Source organism: Arachis stenosperma, chromosome 5, assembly GCF_014773155.1.
Source record: "Arachis stenosperma cultivar V10309 chromosome 5, arast.V10309.gnm1.PFL2, whole genome shotgun sequence".
NCBI classification, from domain to species: domain Eukaryota; kingdom Viridiplantae; phylum Streptophyta; class Magnoliopsida; order Fabales; family Fabaceae; genus Arachis; species Arachis stenosperma.
Window position 1 is genome coordinate 98,704,129 of NC_080381.1, and position 19,166 is coordinate 98,723,294.

Genomic DNA, 19,166 nt, shown 5'->3' on the forward strand with positions numbered 1-19,166 from the left:
TTTCTCAGCTTTCATGATTCTGGCGTTTAACCTTCAGTTTAACCTTAAACTGAAGGTTAAACGCCACTTTCAGCTTTGATGCATTTCTTATTCTGGCGTTTAACTTCCAGTTTAAGGTTAAACTGGAGGTTAAACGCCACTTTCAGATTCTCCATATGTGATCTTCAAGCTTCCTTTATTGATTTTGTTGCTTCCTTGCCTAGCCTCTTCTTCCCTGAAATCATCCACACAATTGCATCAAAGTCTTGCAAAATTTCATGAGAAGTCTTCCATTCATAGCATTCAAGTAATATAACTAAAAACTCATGGAATTTGCATCAAAATTACACTTGTTTGGATGATTCATTACTTTGTTGTTCATTTAACCATTCTTGGTTACTTTAAGCTCAAGAAAATGCATAAAACAACTAAAACTAACAGAAAAATGCTACTGAAACTAGCCTAAGATGCCTTGGCATCAGAAAACTGTACTTACAATGCTAATTTTTACTGAAATTTCTTAACCGACATTTTTTCGCCCGTCAATTTTGTTGCTATTGCCGGGGAGTTGCAACAGTGTGCTAAATTATTGGTTGGTGTAAATATTTTCATATTTACATAATTGCATATTTTATTTTATTTTTGTTTGTGCGCCTTCTATTTATTAGTAGTTTTATTATATAATTTTTTTTAAAATATTTTATTACCATGAGCTATATGTTTCTTTCATTGAATGACTCGTTCATTACCGGATCCGAGCTTAGCCGCATTTGATCCTGAAATCAAAAAAACTATTTCACGTATTAGGCGAGGTCGGCGTCAGTTAGCCTCTGAGGGTGGTGAAAGGGTTTCTACCAATTCACCAGTCTTATCTGAGGTTGAGTCTGAAGTATCATTTGAGGAAGAAACTAGTTCCTCTCCTGCTAATTTTATTGACACCTCTTCTACTGATTTGAGTGCAGGTACTATGGCAGAGCCCAGAAGGATCACTCTCAAGGAAGCAGGAGCTCCGGATTTTACACTGTAACCATATCAAGCGTGTCATCCAAACTTGAATGCTTACTTCGAACTGAAGACTGCTCTAATCAATCTACTGCCTAAGTTCCATGGCTTACCAGCTCAGGAGCCTATCAAGTACCTTAGGGATTTTCAGACAGCTTGCTCAACTACTAGGCGGCATGGTGCTGACGAAACTGCCGTCTGGCTATATGCCTTCCCATTTTCTCTGGAGGGAAAGGCAAAGGAGTGGTTCTACACTCAACCGGAAGCTGTTGTTACCAATTGGGACTCACTCAGAATGAAGTTCCTGGACAAGTTCTTTCCAGCAAAAGTTACAGATAGACTGAGGAAGGAGATTTCCTGTGTAATTCAAGGTGAATCAGAGACTCTATACGAGTATTGGAAATGCTTCAGGAATCTCCTAGACTCATGTCCCTACCACAAGATTGACCAGTTGGTGTTGATTAGCTATTTCTGCCAAGGCATGAAGCCTCAAGAGAAGACTCTATTAGATGCTGCAAGTAATGGCTCTCTGACGAAGTACAAGACGGCGACAAAAGCGTGGCAACTGATCACCGATCTAGCTGAGTCTACCCAAAATGCAAGGCAATAGACTAATCATCCCAAGGCTATTCTAGAAGTTTCTTCTAGTAGTGAGACCACTGCTCTTACCAAGACTTTGGGAGAGATGACCAATATACTAAAGCAGCTCCAGTTGAATTAACAAGAACCTCCACCTCCTCCGTAGTAGCAGTGTCAACAGTTAGTCCCTCAGAGAGTGTGTGGAATATGCACTTGCTACTCCCACTACACTAATAAATGTCCACAACTTCAGGAAGACAACACCTTGGCGGCAACAAATGCTTATTACAACCAAGGTGGTAACTACAATTAAGGTTGGCAGGACAATTCCAAACAAGGTTGGAGAGACAATTCCAACCAATAATTAGGATATTTTAGTTAGATTTTCTTTCTTTTATAGAATAGAATAATTTGCATAGGTTAGGATAGTTGCATGCATGTTCTACTTGATTGAAAAGACAATAAGTTTCTTCTAAGACTCTATCTTTGGAAAAAAAATTTCACTAATTTTTCAAAATTTTTATGATAAAATTGCTTGTGTTGTATTTGGAACATGATGTTTGAGCTAAAGAACACACAACCTGTGAAAGATTTGAGCCTTTATGTATGGTTACGTTATTTAACCATAATTATTTCATTCTTGTGTGTTTACTTCTCTATGATTGTAATCTATATTTTTTTTTATCTTATATGTCCAATATTTATTATATTTACATGCTTGCACATGATTGAGGCCATTATTTGTTTAAACTCACTTATCCAAATTAAGCCTACCCTTTTTAATTACCTTTGTTAACCACTTTGAGCCTTTAAATCCCATTTGTTCTATATTTTACCACATTACTAACCTTAAGCTAAAAAATAATTGTATATCCCAAATTGAATCTTTGGTTAGCTTAAGATAGAATTGTGTGTGCTAGTTAGGTATGGGAAATTGTGGGAACAAAAGTTGTTAAGGGAATGTGTCATGAAAATTTAATGGGAATTTGGATACCTACTCATGTGAAACTATAAGAATAAAAAAATCTATGTGCATTGATAAGCTATATTTATTTTAATGTGTAAAATAAATAAATAAATAAATAAGGGGACAAAATTACCCCAATGTTGAATTCAGAATTCAAATATCAATGCACGTATGATTGAATCAAAATACAAAGTGATACATGAGTATGGATTGAAAAAAGGAAATTTTGGGTAGCTAAGTATGAACTTTAAGATTACATTAAAAATATATAGGTTGGGTTGAAGCTTGGGTTAATTAAAGATTCAATTTATCAGCTCACTTAACCATATGTATACCCCTACCTATACCTTGGCCCCATTACAACCTTGAAAAGACCTCATGATGTTTGCATTGGTATATTAACTGTTGTTGATTGGTTAGGAGAAAAACAAAAGTTAGAAAGCATGATTAGAGAAGGATAGAGTGATTACCCTATACACTAGAGATTAGAGCGTACATACATTATCAGTGAGGGTTCAATGCTTGAATTTTCATGTTCCCTGCTTTCATAGGCTATCCTCTTGCATTTTTATCTGTTTTACTGTATAAGGGTAGAATTAGTGGAATTTGATTTGTAATTGTTTCGAAGAGCTTATTTACTTTTGATCAAGTAGGCAAGAATCATATAGTTGCATTTATTTACATATATAGGATTGCATTGCATTTCATGAGTTTCTACATGTTCATACTTGTCTACTTTATCTCCTTCAATTAAGCATGAGGACATGCTAATGTTTAAGTGTGGGGAGGTTGATAAACCACTATTTTATGGTTTATATTGTGTTTAATTATGTGGTTTTATCATGATCCTTACCCACTTATTCATTAAATTAGCATGCATTTAGATTTCCTTCCTGAATTTATTACATGGTTGAAAACTGCTTCTTAGAGACTTTAATTATGTATTTTTAATTCTCCTGTATTCCATTCGATGTCGTGATCTGTGTGTTGAGTGTTTCAGGCTTTACAGGGCATGAATGAATGGGAGATTAGAAAAGAAGCTGGCAAAAATGGAAGGAACACAAGAATTTGATGAGATAACAAGCGAGAAGTGACACGGTCGCATGACTCACGCGACCGAGCGAAGGGGAGCAAATCGCAGTGACGCGGCCGCATGACTCACGCGGCCGCGCGGATTGGAAAAGCTCAAGCGACACGGTAGCGTGGACGATGCGGACGCATGGCATGGAAAAGCGCGAATGATGCGTCCGCATGGGTGACGCGATCGCGTGACATGTGCGATCTGCATAATCTGCAGAATTCGCTGGGGGCGATTTTGGACCTGATTTCGACCTAGTTTTTGGCCCGAAACAGCAGACTAGAGCCAGAGAACATGCAGAAATAGAGCACAACATTCATTCTACACAGTTTTCAATTTTAGATATAGTTTTCACTCCTCCTCTAGGTTTTTCTCTTTAGGTTTTAGAATTTAATTTTCAATTGGTCTTAGCATTGGAACATTGAGAAGAGTTATTTCCTCATCAAGACTTCGTCATTCTAGTTCATTCTCTTAACTTGGTTTATTTCTTCCATGTTCTTTGCTTTGTTCAATTTTGTCATTTGAATACTTTTATGATTATTTAATACAAGAATTATTTCTTTCATTTTAATCCATTTTACCTTCCAATAATCATGTCTTCTTTTAATTCCCTTTCATATGTTATGGATTTATTATTTACAATGAGCGAGTAGTTCCCCTCACTTGATGGGGAGTTGATTGAAAGGAACTCTTGAGTTGGAAGGATTGAAAGAGAATTTGTAATTGGGTTAACTGTTGGATTGCTATCTGGTGCACGAAATTGTGATCTCTACTTTTCACAACTCAAACAGTCCCTAGTAATGGCTCCAAAAGCTTGGTGCGCAATACCATGGTCTAAACATAATTTCACAACTTCGCACAACTAACCAGCAAGTGCACTGGGTCGTCCAAGTAATAAACCTTACGCGAGTAAGGGTCGATCCCACGGAGATTGTTGGTATGAAGCAAGCTATGGTCACCTTGTAAATCTCAGTCAGGCATATTCAAATGGTTATGAATGATATACGAATAAAGCATAAAGATAGAGATACTTATGTAATTCATTGGTGAGAATTTCAGATAAGCGAATGGAGATGCTTTGTCCCTTCCGTCTCTCTGCTTTCCTACTGTCTTCATCCAATCCTTCTTACTCCTTTCCATGGCAAGCTGTATGTTGGGCATCACCGTTGTCAATGGCTACAATCCCATCCTCTCAGTGAAAATGTTCAACGCACCCTGTCACGGCACGGCTAATCATCTGTTGGTTCTCAATCAGGTTGGAGTAGAATCTAGTGATTCTTTTGCGTCTGTCACTAACGCCCAGCCTTCAGGAGTTTGAAGCTCGTCACAGTCATTCAATCATTGAATCCTACTTAGAATACCACAGACAAGGTTTAGACCTTCCGGATTCTCTTGAATGCCGCCATCAATTCTAGCTTATACCACGAAGATTCCGATTAAGGAATCCAAGAGATAAACATTCAAGCCTTGTTTGCTTGTAGAACGGGAGTGGTTGTCAGGCACGCGTTCATAAGTGAGAATGATGATGAGCGTCACATAATCATCACATTCATCAAGTTCTTGAGTGCGAATGAATATCTTGGAATAAGAACAAGCTGAATTGAAGAGAAGAACAATAGTAATTGCATTAATACTCGAGGTACAGCAGAGCTCGACACCTTAATCTATGGTGTGTAAAAACTCCACCATTGAAAATACATAAGAACAAAAGTGATCATTGGCTTCGGCCCCAGAGAGGGAACCAGAAAAACTAAGATGGTCAAGGATCCAAAGATTCAAAGATCTAGAGATGAAAATACAATAGTAAAAGGTCCTATTTGTAGAGAACTAGTAGCCTAGGGTTTACAGAAATGAGTAAATGACATAAAAATTCACCTCTGGGCCCACTTGGTGTGTGCTTGGGCTGAGCATTGAAGCATTTTCGTGTAGAGACTTTTCTTGGAGTTAAACGCCAGTTGTGCCAGTTTGGGCGTTTAACTTCCATTCTTGTGCCAGTTCCGGCGTTTAACGCCGGGCAATTTTGAGCTGATTTGGAACGCCGGTTTGGGCCGTCAAATCTCGGGCAAAGTATGAACTATTATACATTGCTGGAAAGCCCAGGATGTCTACTTTCCAACGCCGTTAAGAGCGCGCCATTTGGGCTTCTGTAGCTCCAAAAAATCCACTTCGAGTGCAGGGAGGTCAGAATCCAACAGCATCTGCAGTCCTTTTCAGCCTCTGAATCAGATTTTTGCTGAGGTCCCTCAATTTCAGCCAGAAAATACCTGAAATCACAGAAAAAAACAAAAACTCATAATAAAGTCCAGAAAAGTGAATTTTAACTAAAAACTAATAAAAATATACTAAAAACTAACTAAAACATACTAAAAACATACTAAAAATAATGCCAAAAAGCGTATAAATTATCCGCTCATCACAACACCAAACATAAATTGTTGCTTGTCCCCAAGCAACTGAAAATCAAATAAGATAAAAAGAAGAGAATATGCAATGAATTCCAAAAACATCTATGAAGATCAGTATTAATTAGATGAGCGGGGCTTTTAGCTTTTTGCCTCTGAATAGTTTTGGCATCTCACTCTATCCTTTGAAATTCAGAATGATTGGCTTCTATAGGAACTCAGAATCCAGATAGAGTTATTGATTCTCCTAGTTAAGTATGATGATTCCCGAACACAGCTACTTTATGAGTCTTGGCCGTGGCCCAAAGCACTCTGTCTTCCAGTATTACTACCAGATACATATATGCCACAAACACATAATTGGGTGAACCTTTTCAGATTGTGACTCAGCTTTGCTAGAGTCCCCAATTAGAGGTGTCCAGGGTTCTTAAGCACACTCTTTTTGCCTTGGATCACAACTTTATTTCTTTCTTTTTCTTTCTTTTTCTCTTTCTCCCCTTTTTTTTCGTTTTTTCTCTTTTTTTTCGCTTCTTTTTTTTTGTATTCACTGCTTTTTCTTGCTTCAAGAATCATTTTTATGATTTTTCAGATCCTCAGTAACATGTCTCCTTTTTCATCATTCTTTCAAGAGCCAACCATTCATGAACAAAAAATTCAAAAGACATATGCACTGTTTAAGCATACATTCAGAAAACAAAAGTATTGCCACCACATCAAAATAATTAATCTGTTATAAAATTTAAAATTCATGCAATTCTTCTCTTTTTCAATTAAGAACATTTTTCATTTAAGAAAGGTGATGGATTCATAGGACATTCATAACTTTAAGGCATAGACACTAAGACACTAATGATCACAAGACACAAACATAGATAAACATAAGCATGATTTTTCGAAAAACAGAAAAATAAAGAACAAGGAAATTATAGAACGGGTCCACCTTAGTGATGGCGGCTTGTTCTTCCTCTTGAAGATCTTATGGAGTGCTTGAGCTCCTCAATATCTCTTCCTTGCCTTTGTTGCTCCTCTCTCATGATTCTTTGATCTTCTCTAATTTCATGGAGGAGGATGGAATGTTCTTGGTGCTTCACCCTTAGTTGTCCCATGTTGGAACTCAATTCTCCTAGGGAGGTGTTGATTTGCTCCCAATAGTTTTGTGGAGGAAAGTGCATCCCTTGAGGCATCTCAGGGATTTCATGATGAGTGGGATCTCTTGTTTGCTCCACCTTTTCTTAGTGATGGGCTTGTCCTCATCAATGGGGATGTCTCCCTCTATGTCAATTCCAACTGAATAACAGAGGTGACAAATGAGATGAGGAAAGGCTAACCTTGCCAAGGTAGAGGACTTGTCCGCCACCTTATAAAGTTCTTGGGCTATAACCTCATGAACTTCTACTTCCTCTCCAATCATGATGATATGAATCATGATGGCCCGGTCTAGAGTAACTTCAGACAGGTTGCTAGTGGGAATGATTGAGCGTTGGATAAACTCCAACCATCCCCTAGCTATGGGCTTGAGGTCATGCCTTCTCAATTGAATCGGCTTCCCTCTTGAATCTCTCTTCCATTGGGCGCCCTCTTGACAAATGTCTGTGAGGACTTGGTCCAACCTTTGATCAAAGTCGACCCTTCTAGTTTAAGGGTGTTCATCTCCTTGCATCATGGGCAAGTTGAATGCCAACCTTATATTTTCCGGACTAAAATCTAAGTATTTCCCCCGAACCATTGTAAGCCAATTCTTTGGGTCCGGGTTCACACTTTGATCATGGTTCTTGGTGATCCATGCATTGGCATAGAATTCTTGAACCATCAAGATTCTGACTTGTTGAATAGGGTTGGTAAGAACTTCCCAACCTCTTCTTCGGATCTAATGTCGAATCTCCGGATATTCACTCTTTTTGAGTTTGAAAGGGACCTCAGGGATCACCTTCTTCAAGGCCACAACTTCATAGAAGTGATCTTGATGCACCCTTGAGATGAATCTCTCCATCTCCCATGACTCGGAGGTGAAAGCTTTTGCCTTCCCTTTCCTCTTTCTAGAGGTTTCTCCGGCCTTGGATGCCATAAATGGTTATGAAAAAACAAAAAGCAATGCTTTTACCACACCAAACTTAAAAGGTTTGCTCGTCCTCGAGCAAAAGAAGAAAGAATAGAGTAGAAGAAGAAGAAATAGAGGAGATGGAGGTGGCTTTGTGGTTCGGCCAAAAGGGGAGAAGTAGTGTTTAGGGTGTGTGAAAATGAAGGAGTGAAGATGGGTTTATATAGGGGTGGAGAGAGGGGTAGGGTTCGGGTATGGGAGGGTGGGTTTGGGAGGGAAAGTGGTTTAAATTTGAATGGTGAGGTAGGTGAGGTTTTATGAAGGATGGATGTGAGTGGTGAAGAGAAAAATGGGATTTGATAGGTGAAGGGTTTTTGGGGAAGAGGTGTTGAGGTGATTGGTGAATGGGTGAAGAAGAAGAGAGAGGGTGGTGGGGTAGGTGCGGATCCTGTGGGGTCCACAGATCCTGAGGTGTCAAGAAAAATTCATCCCTGCACCAAGTGGCGAGCAAAATTGCTCTCTGTGCCAATTCTGGCATTAAACGCCGGGCTGGTGCCTATTTCTGGCGTTTAACGCTAGCTTCTTGCCCTTTCCTGGTGTTTAACGCCAGTCTGGTGCCCCTTTCTGGCGTTAAACGCCCAGAATGGTGCCAGACTGGGCGTTAAACGCCCATTTGCTGCCCCTTACTGGCGTTTAAATGCCAGTAGGTTCTTCCTCCAGGGTGTGCTGTTTTTCTTTCTGTTTTTGCTTTTTCAACTGATTTTGTGACTTCTCATGATCATCAACCTACAGAAAACATAAAATAACAAAGGAAAATAGATAAAAATATAACATTGGGTTGCCTCCCAACAAGCGCTTCTTTAATGTCAGTAGCTTGACAGAAGGCTCTCATGGAGCCTCACAGATGCTCAGAGCAATGTTGGAACCTCCCAACACCAAACTTAGAGTTTGAATGTGGGGGTTCAACACCAAACTTAGAAGTTGGTTGTGGCCTCCCAACACCAAACTTAGAGTTTGACTGTGGGGGCTCTGTTTGGCTCTGCTTTGAGAGAAGCTCTTCATGCTCCCTCTCCATGGTGACAGAGGGATATCCTTGAGCCTTAAACACAAAGGATTCTTCATTCACTTGAATGATCAATTCTCCTCTGTCCACATCAATCACAGCCTTTGCTGTGGCTAGGAAGGGTCTGCCAAGGATGATGGATTCATCCATGCACTTCCCAGTCTCTAGGACTATGAAATCAGCAGGAATGTAATGGTCTTCAATCTTTACCAGAACATCCTCTACAAGCCCATAAGCTTATTTTCTTGAATTGTCTGCCATCTCTAGTGAGATTCTTGCAGCTTGTACCTCAAAGATCCCTAGCTTCTCCATTACAGAGAGAGGCATGAGGTTTACACTTGACCCTAAGTCACACAAGGCCTTCTTGAAGGTCATGGTGCCTATGGCACAAGGTATTGAAAACTTCCCAGGGTCCTGTTTCTTTTGAGGTAATCTCTGCCTAGACAAGTCATCCAGTTCTTTGGTGAGCAAAGGATGTTCGTTCTCCCAAGTCTCATTACCAAATAACTTGTCATTTAGCTTCATGATTGCTCCAAGGTATTTAGCAACTTGCTCTTCAGTGACATACTCATCCTCTTCAGAGGAAGAATACTCATCAGAGCTCATGAATGGCAGAAGTAAATCCATTGAAATCTCTATGGTCTCAGTGTGAGCCTCAGATTCCCATGGTTTCTCATTAGGGAACTCATTGGAGGCCAGTGGACGTCCATTGAGGTCTTCCTCAGTGGCGTTCACTGCCTCTCCCTCCTCTCCAAATTCGGCCATGTTGATGGCCTTGCACTCTCCTTTTGGATTCTCTTCTGTATTGCTTGGAAGAGTACTAGGAGGGAGTTCAGTAATTTTCTTGCTCAGCTGTCCCACTTGTGCCTCCAAGTTTCTAATGGAGGACCTTGTTTCAGTCATGAAACTTTAAGTGGTTTTGATTAGATCAGAGATCATGGTTGCTAAGTCAGAGTGGCTTTGCTTAGAATTCTCTGTCTGTTGCTGAGAAGATGATGGAAAAGGCTTGCCATTGCTAAACCTGTTTCTTCCACTATTATTGTTGTTGAAACCTTGTTGAGGTCTCTGTTGATCCTTCCATGAGAGATTTGGATGATTTCTCCATGAAGAATTATAGGTGTTTCCATAGGGTTCTCCCATGTAATTCACCTCTTCCATTGAAGGGTTCTCAGGATCATAAGCTTCTTCTTCAGATGAAGCGTCCTTAGTACTGCCTGATGACATGTCATCATATACCCATTTTCTATGCTTTTTCATACAAGAAATTGATGAATGGTGCTTAAATATTGAATGCTTTTGTACTTAAATGATATATTTTCTTGATATTTTAATTTTATAAATCTTGTAGAAAAAAAGAAGAAAAAGAAGCAAAGAAGCACAAAAAAAGAGGAAAAAAAGAGCTTTGGGGTACACTTTGAAGTTGGGGTACACTTTGGAGCCTTAGGCCACGCTTTTAAAAGCGTGGCCCATGACCAAATCAAGAAAGGAAGCAGCCAGCACGCACACGATCCTGCCCTTGCCAAGGGCAGGGCAGAATCGTGATGCAAAGTGTGGTTGGAAGCAAGAATTTTCGCTAAGTTAAAATCTGGCCGCACACAGCATGACCATGCCTACTTCAAAGGGCTATAACTTAAGCTACAGACGTCCAATTGATGTGCTTCCAGTTGCGTTGGAAAGCTGACATTCAGAGCTTTCCAACGATATATAGCAATCCATATTTGGCGCACAATTGTGGCAGGAACGAAAGGCATCTTTAAGGGCCATGAGAAAGCAAGAAACTAGGCCTTACTTTGGTGCCAAGAAAGCCAAGGAAATTAAGTAGCGTGTGTTTCGGCCATGGTTCGAACTTGGGACATCAAAGTGAAAACACTGCCCTGCCCTCCGCGAGGGCAGGGCAGCATTTGGGTTGGTGCACAAATCTGGCGCACCACACACAAATCTGGCGCACCAATTCTCTCCTGGCAGCACCAGCGTGCATCGCAACTCAATCCTGGCAGCACCACATTTTTCTGCCCTGCCCTCCGCGAGGGCAGGGCAGCATCCCATGCACCAAGGAAATTTCTGGCGCACCAATTTTTGATCCTGGCGCACCAATTCCTGATTCTGGCAGCACCAAGGCAATTTCTGGCGCACCAACTTTTCCTGCCCTGCCCTTGGCGCGGGCAGGGCAGCATTTCATGCACCACGCCCGCACCACAACGCACCAATTTTCTGCCCTGCCCTCCACAAGGGCAGGGCAGCCTCCTGGGAGCAACATGGGCCAAAATCAACCAAAATTCGCATTAATTCAATTCTTCAACAAAGTGAATCAAGGCCAACCAAACCCATTTCTCCTCAAATCCAAAGCAAACAAAGCCCACTCAACATGACTCAAAGGCACATGAATCAATTAAATTAGGATTTTTATTTTTAATTTGTTTTAATTTCATTTTCATTTTTCACTTTGTAAAGCCTATATAAAGGCATCATTTTCATCTTTGTAGGGGAGCCCCATTAGAGAATATTTGAGTAAAGCTCCATTAGAAAGCTCTCTTAGTTTTTCATTCTAGCTTTGGATCTTGGGTGAAGAATTGAAGAAATTCTGTTTCAATCTCACCTTGAGATCTCTTGTTTACTTTTTCTGCATAATTGAAATTCACATACTGCCTCATCTTCTCTTTAATTTTGCAATTTATTTTTCTTCTTTCTTCTGCAAATTGTTCTCTGAATTGATCAAGGAAGGGCTTGAGATCTAGACTTGTTCTCTAGTCTCATTGATTCCCTGAGATCTTGTCTCTTTAAATTTCACAATTGAGCTGAGTTACATTCTGTGTTGCTTCTTCAAGCAATTTTCCATTTCTGTTTAAATCTACTTCACTTATTCCATCTTTTAATTCTCTGCTTGATTGCTCTTTACTTTTTCTTGTTGAAGTTTTAATTCCCAGCACCCAATCCCTTTTACTTTTCATGCAATTTAATTATTCTGCAATTATTCTAAGTGCTGCTTATTGCTTTCCTTTAAATTTCCTGCACCCAATCCCCTTTACATTTCCTGCAATTTACATTTCTTGTCATTTAAGTTTCTGCAATTTACATTGCTTGTTCTTTAAGCTTCCTGCCTATTTACATTCTGCACTTTAAGTTCATTGCTATTTACATTTTGCTGCCACAATTCTCACTTAAATGTTAGCTTGACTAAACTAATCACCCACTAAAATTGCTTGATCCATCAATCCCTGTGGGATCGACCTCACTCTTGTGAGTTATTATTACTTGATGCGACCCGGTACACTTGCCGGTTGGATATGTGTGTTGGAAATTTATTTTTCCACAAAAACACCATCAAGTTTTTGGCGCCGTTGCCGGGGATTGATTAGATCAACAATGATTAAGTGGGTGAGAAGTCTAGATCAAGCATTTTCTTTGTTTTTGTTCTCTGTTCTAAGTTGAAACCAAGGTGTTTGAGTTTTTGCCTCACTAAGAAATTCTATCTCTGTGACATGACTTTCAATTTTCAATGGTGTTGTGTTTTGCAAAATTCAAATGGAGTTCACCTCATCTTTTAGTCAAACAAACTTCATGGGATATTGCCCGCCATCACAATATGATTCAAGTCAGTATCCTAATTATGGTTGGGAATATCACCAGGAAGACACAAATTCTGAGCACTCCAATCCATGGAGGTTTGCTTCAGAACCCCAAGATGAGCAAGAGAATTATGAGGGATACCAACCACCACCTCAAAATGATTCATATCATTATCCTCATGGTGGATGGGAGTATCACCAAGAAACTACAAATTCTGAGCAGTCAAATCACATGAAAAATTATCCACCCTTACTTCCCAGTTTCTCATTTCAAAATTCTTCATCATTTGATTATGCCTCAACACAAAATTCCCTCCAAGATCCATACAACTCATCTCACCAACCACAAAATTACTCTCAACCTTTATCCTTTGAGCTAGTGGCTGAGGATCCCCTTCAAAAGTCCAGAGAATTATTGGAAAGACAAGAACAAATTATGGAAGAACAAAAACAACGCTGGACAGAACAAGAATTCCTCCTCAAGAAAACAGAAGGGCATGTAGAGCAAAGGAAGATTCATTCAGGATCACCAAGTTTTAAGGATGAGGAACAATCTGTGAGTGAAGAAGAGGAAGAAGAGGTTCCTATATCAATTGAAAGTTCAATGGAGGAAGAGCAAGATGAGGAGGCTACTGTATCAAGTGAACTTTCAATGAAGAACAAGGTGGTTGAAAATGAAATTGCACTTGAGATGACAAGGGAACATGAAGACTCACAACTCTCACAAACTTTCCTGACCCAACAACTCTTAACACTTGAATCCATGATTGAAAGGTATGAAGAGGAGATGAAGAAAGCTTGGGAAGATCAACAAACCTCCTCCATGAAAGAGCTACTAAAGCAAATGTTGAGTGTAAAAGAGGAAGGGGAAGAACAAGCTAGTGAGGAGGACAATCAAGAACGTCCAAACTCAAGGGAAACAGAGAGGCTCATGAAGGACAAGCTCATTGAACCATCACTGCAAGGAACTCTTGATGAAGACAAAACTCCAACAATTACACAACCACCAAGACTTGGACTCAAGGAAGTGAAGGCAATTGACAAGAACACCAATTCTGTCCCTAATCCAGCAAGCAAAATCAATCAAGACATTTGCAAAAGAAAGCTTGCTGAGGAAAGGCCAAGACAAGGGACAGTAGCTGAATCTTCTCCCCCCTTGAGGTCATTCCTCTTAACTAATTGGAAGAAGAGGAAGAAAGTGAAGAACAACATGTCAAGCTAATGACACTAAAAGAGCACTTGTTGGGAGGTAACCCAACCGTAGGTACATTTCTTTTTATGCTTTGTTTAAATTCAATAAATTGGCATATGGTTACATTCTAAGTTTGGTGTTGCCTTGCAACAAATTATTTTTAATCTTTTTGGATGATTGCATCAAATCAAAATGAAAGTGACACACCAAGATTCTAAGTTTGGTGTGCCACTTATTTTCTATGCAAATCATTCTAGCAACATCACTTGTCTGCATAATCATATTGCCTTTTGCAGTGTTATTTTTCTTCTTCTTAGTTGGATAATTTTTGTTTTCTCTTTGTTTCATTTATTTACTTATTTTTAATGCTTCTTTCATTAACTGTTTTTGTTAATACATCACCCAAACATCCTTACTCATGATAGATTCTTCACTTGGTGATTGTATTCAACAAATAACAGTTTCTTTTGTTTAGTTTTAGTTCAAATAAATTGACATATGGTTGCATTCTAAGTTTGGTGTTGCTATGCAACAAAATTTGGTTCCAATGCTTACTAGATACTTGCATTAATTTCAAGTGAAAGTGTCACACTAAGTTTGGTGTGCCACTTATTTTTTTTATGCAATGTATCATGCACACCCTCTTATGTTTGCAATCAAAATGTCTTTGTCTCTTGTGCCTTGATTGTTATTTTTCATTTTTGCTTGCTTGCAACACATGTAATGCTAACGTTTCATTGCATAAGACATTCATGATCCATCTTAGCCCCATAGCCATTATTCTAATTGTTGCTTGAGGATGAGCAAGCATTCTGAGTTTGGCAAGGGAAAGAGGAAGAATAGAGGAAAAAGGACAACAATAATGAAGATGAACTACAAGGTTGTAGAGTTCCTTTTCTTCTCATTTGTTTCCAATACTTAAATTGCATGATTGTCTTCATCTTTTCTGTTTACATGTGTGTATGAATAAAGCATAGCTTGAATCTTAATTTATAACATGTTGCTATGACATTATGACTACCAACTTGAGTTTTGTGAATTCAAAAGCAAAAAAATATCATGATCATAAACAAACAAGGAATTAAAGAAGAATTTAGCATGTGCATACAAGTATTGGAAAGCTAGTATGATTGATTGTTGCTCAATTGCATTGGATTTTATTTAATTGAAGTTTTTCATCTAGTACATTTTTGTGAAATCTTTTGAAATCATGAAAACCTTGAAGAAGCAAATACAATTAAAGCAAGAAAAGAAAAAGGGAAAGAATGAGAAAGTTGAAGGCTCTGAGTACCAATGGCAATTTATTTGCTAAGTGCTTGTGGTGTTTATGTATCAAGCCAAATGCTTGAAAAACAAAACACTTAGAAGTCAAGGCTAGGCTCAAGTGCAAAAGCACTCCCTCAAAGCTCAAGGTTTTGAGCATCAATGATTAGAGAGTCAAGAAAAGAAAAAAAATGATGAGCTTAATGAAGTCCTCTAATTAAATGCTTGTGGTGCTTATGTATCAAGTGGTAATACTTGAAAACAAAGCATTTAGAAGTCGTAGCTTTGTTATTAACTCATGGGGCAAAGCACCCAAAAGGAGAAAAAAAAAATCAAAAGCTTGTTTCAAGGAAGAATTATAAGAAAAAGATTTCATAAAATAAGCTAGATAGAAGCATCAATCATTTACATCTCTTTTGTAATTGTAGCATGCATAGAAAACTAGCTTGCCATGAACATTGAGTTGCTATTCTTCTTACCTTGGATTGTCAATCTTTATTGCATGATTCTTTTCTTGCTTGGGGACAAGCAAGATTTAAGTTTGGTGTTGTGATGACATGTCATCATATACCCATTTTCTATGCTTTTTCATACAAGAAATTGATGAATTGTGCTTAAATATTGAATGCTTTTGTACTTAAATGATATATTTTCTTGATATTTTAATTTTATAAATCTTGTAGAAAAAAAGAAGAAAAAGAAGCAAAGAAGCACAAAAAAAGAGGAAAAAAAGAGCTTTGGGGTACACTTTGAAGTTGGGGTACACTTTGGAGCCTTAGGCCACGCTTTTAAAAGTGTGGCCCATGACCAAATCAAGAAAGGAAGCAGCCAGCACGCACACGATCCTGCCCTTGCCAAGGGCAGGGCAGAATCGTGATGCAAAGTGTGGTTGGAAGCAAGAATTTTCGCTAAGTTAAAATCTGGCCGCACACAGCATGACCATGCCTACTTCAAAGGGCTATAACTTGAGCTACAGACGTCCAATTGATGTGCTTTCAGTTGCGTTGGAAAGCTGACATTCAGAGCTTTCCAACGATATATAGCAATCCATATTTGGCGCACAATTGAGGCAGGAACGAAAGGCATCTTTAAAGGCCATGAGAAAGCAAGAAACTAGGCCTTACTTTGGTGCCAAGAAAGCCAAGGAAATTAAGTAGCGTGTGTTTCGGCCATGGTTCGAACTTGGGACATCAAAGTGAAAACACTGCCCTGCCCTCCGCGAGGGCAGGGCAGCATTTGGGTTGGTGCACAAATCTGGCGCACCACACACAAATCTGGCGTACCAATTCTCTCCTGGCAGCACCAGCGTGCATCGCAACTCAATCCTGGCAGCACCACATTTTTCTGCCCTGCCCTCCGCGAGGGCAGGGCAGCATCCCATGCACCAAGGAAATTTCTGGCGCACCAATTTTTGATCCTGGCGCACCAATTCCTGATTCTGGCAGCACCAAGGCAATTTCTGGCGCACCAACTTTTCCTGCCCTGCCCTTGGCGCGGGCAGGGCAGCATTTCATGCACCACGCCCGCACCACAACGCACCAATTTTCTGCCCTGCCCTCCACAAGGGCAGGGCAGCCTCCTGGGAGCAACATGGGCCAAAATCAACCAAAATTCGCATTAATTCAATTCTTCAACAAAGTGAATCAAGGCCAACCAAACCCATTTCTCCTCAAATCCAAAGCAAACAAAGCCCACTCAACATGACTCAAAGGCACATGAATCAATTAAATTAGGATTTTTATTTTTAACTTGTCTTAATTTCATTTTCATTTTTCACTTTGTAAAGCCTATATAAAGGCATCATTTTCATCTTTGTAGGGGAGCCCCATTAGAGAATATTTGAGTAAAGCTCCATTAGAAAGCTCTCTTAGTTTTTCATTCTAGCTTTGGATCTTGGGTGAAGAATTGAAGAAATTCTGTTTCAATCTCACCTTGAGATCTCTTGTTTACTTTTTCTGCATAATTGAAATTCACATACTGCCTCATCTTCTCTTTAATTCTGCAATTTATTTTTCTTCTTTCTTCTGCAAATTGTTCTCTGAATTGATCAAGGAAGGGCTTGAGATCTAGACTTGTTCTCTAGTCTCATTGATTCCCTGAGATCTTGTCTCTTTAAATTTCACAATTGAGCTGAGTTACATTCTGTGTTGCTTCTTCAAGCAATTTTCCATTTCTGTTTAAATCTACTTCACTTATTCCATCTTTTAATTCTCTGCTTGATTGCTCTTTACTTTTTCTTGTTGAAGTTTTAATTCCCAGCACCCAATCCCTTTTACTTTTCATGCAATTTAATTATTCTGCAATTATTCTAAGTGCTGCTTATTGCTTTCCTTTAAATTTCCTGCACCCAATCCCCTTTACATTTCCTGCAATTTACATTTCTTGTCATTTAAGTTTCTACAATTTACATTGCTTGTTCTTTAAGCTTCCTGCCTATTTACATTCTGCACTTTAAGTTCATTGCTATTTACATTTTGCTGCCACAATTCTCACTTAAATGTTAGCTTGACTAAACTAATCACCCACTAAAATTGCTTGATCCATCAATCCCTGTGGGATCGACCTCACTCTTGTGAGTTATTATTACTTGATGCGACCCGGTACACTTGCCGGTTGGATATGTGTGTTGGAAATTTATTTTTCCACAAAAACACCATCACTGCCTGGTGCAGCCTGCATTCTAGACAGACTTTGAGAAATCAAATTGACTTGCAGAGTCAATATCTTGTTCTGAGCCAATATGGCATTCAGAGTATCAATCTCAAGAACTCCTTTCTTCTGATTTGTCCCATTGTTCACAGGATTCCTTTCAGAAGTGTACATGAATTGGTTATTTGCAACCATTTCAATTAGTTCTTGAGCTTCTGTAGGTGTCTTCTTCAGATGAAGAGATCCTCCAGCAGAGCTATCCAAAGACATCTTGGACAGTTCAGACAGACCATCATAGAAACTACCTATGATGCTCCATTCAGAAAGCATATCAGAGGGACACTTTCTGATCAATTGTTTGTATCTTTCCCAAGCTTCATAGAGGGATTCTCCTTCCTTCTGTCTGAAGGTTTGGACTTCCACTCTAAGCTTACTCAATTTTTGAGGTGGAAAGAACTTTGCCAGGAATGCATTGACTAGCTTTTCCCAAGAGTTCAGACTTTCTTTAGGTTGTGAGTCCAACCATATCCTAGCTCTGTCTCTTACAGCAAAAGGGAATAGCATAAGTCTGTAGACCTCAGGGTCAACCCCATTAGTCTTGACAGTGTCACAGATTTGCAAGAATTTAGCTAAAAACTGATGAGGATCTTCCAATGGAAGTCCATGGAACTTGCAATTCTGTTGCATTAAAGAAACTAATTGAGGCTTAAGCTCAAAGTTGTTTGCTCCAATGGCAGGGATAGAGATGCTTCTCCCATAGAAGTCGGGAGTAGGTGCAGTAAAGTCACCCAGCACCTTCCTTGCATTGTTGGCATTGTTGTTGTTTTCGGCTGCCATGGGTTCTTCTTCTTTGAAGATTTCTGTTAGGTCCTCTACAGAGAGTTGTGCCTTAGCTTCTCTTAGCTTTCGCTTCAAGGTCCTTTCAGGTTCAGGGTCAGCCTCAACAAGAATGCTTTTGTCTTTGCTCCTGCTCATATGAAAGAGAAGAAAACAAGAAAATATGGAATCCTCTATGTCACAGTATAGAGATTCCTTGAGGTGTCAGAGGAAACGAAAATAGAAGGAAGAGGTAGAGAATTCGAACTTATCAAGAAAGATGGAGTTCGAATTGTGCATTAAGGAATAGTGTTAGTCCATAAATAGAAGGATGTGAGAAGAGGGGAAGAAATTTTCGAAAATTAAGTAAAAGATTTTAAAAACATTTTGAAAAAACACTAATTGATTTTCGAAAACCAAGAGTGGAAAAGAAATCAAGTGATTTTTGAAAAAGATTTTGAAATTAGAAATAAAAAAGATATGATTGAAAACTATTTGAAAAAGATGTGATTAAAAAGATATGATTGAAAAGTTATGATTTTAAAAAGATATGATTGAAAAGATATGATTTG

The 19,166-nt window shown here is 39.1% G+C and overlaps 1 non-coding gene across 1 annotated transcript; it reads left to right on the plus strand.

Moving 5' to 3' along the window:
• Positions 1 to 18,102: 18,102 nt before the first annotated feature.
• Positions 18,103 to 18,210, plus strand: LOC130984171 (small nucleolar RNA R71). The gene has a single exon (XR_009088121.1). It is a non-coding gene; the product is annotated as a small nucleolar RNA R71 (small nucleolar RNA).
• Positions 18,211 to 19,166: the final 956 nt, after the last annotated feature.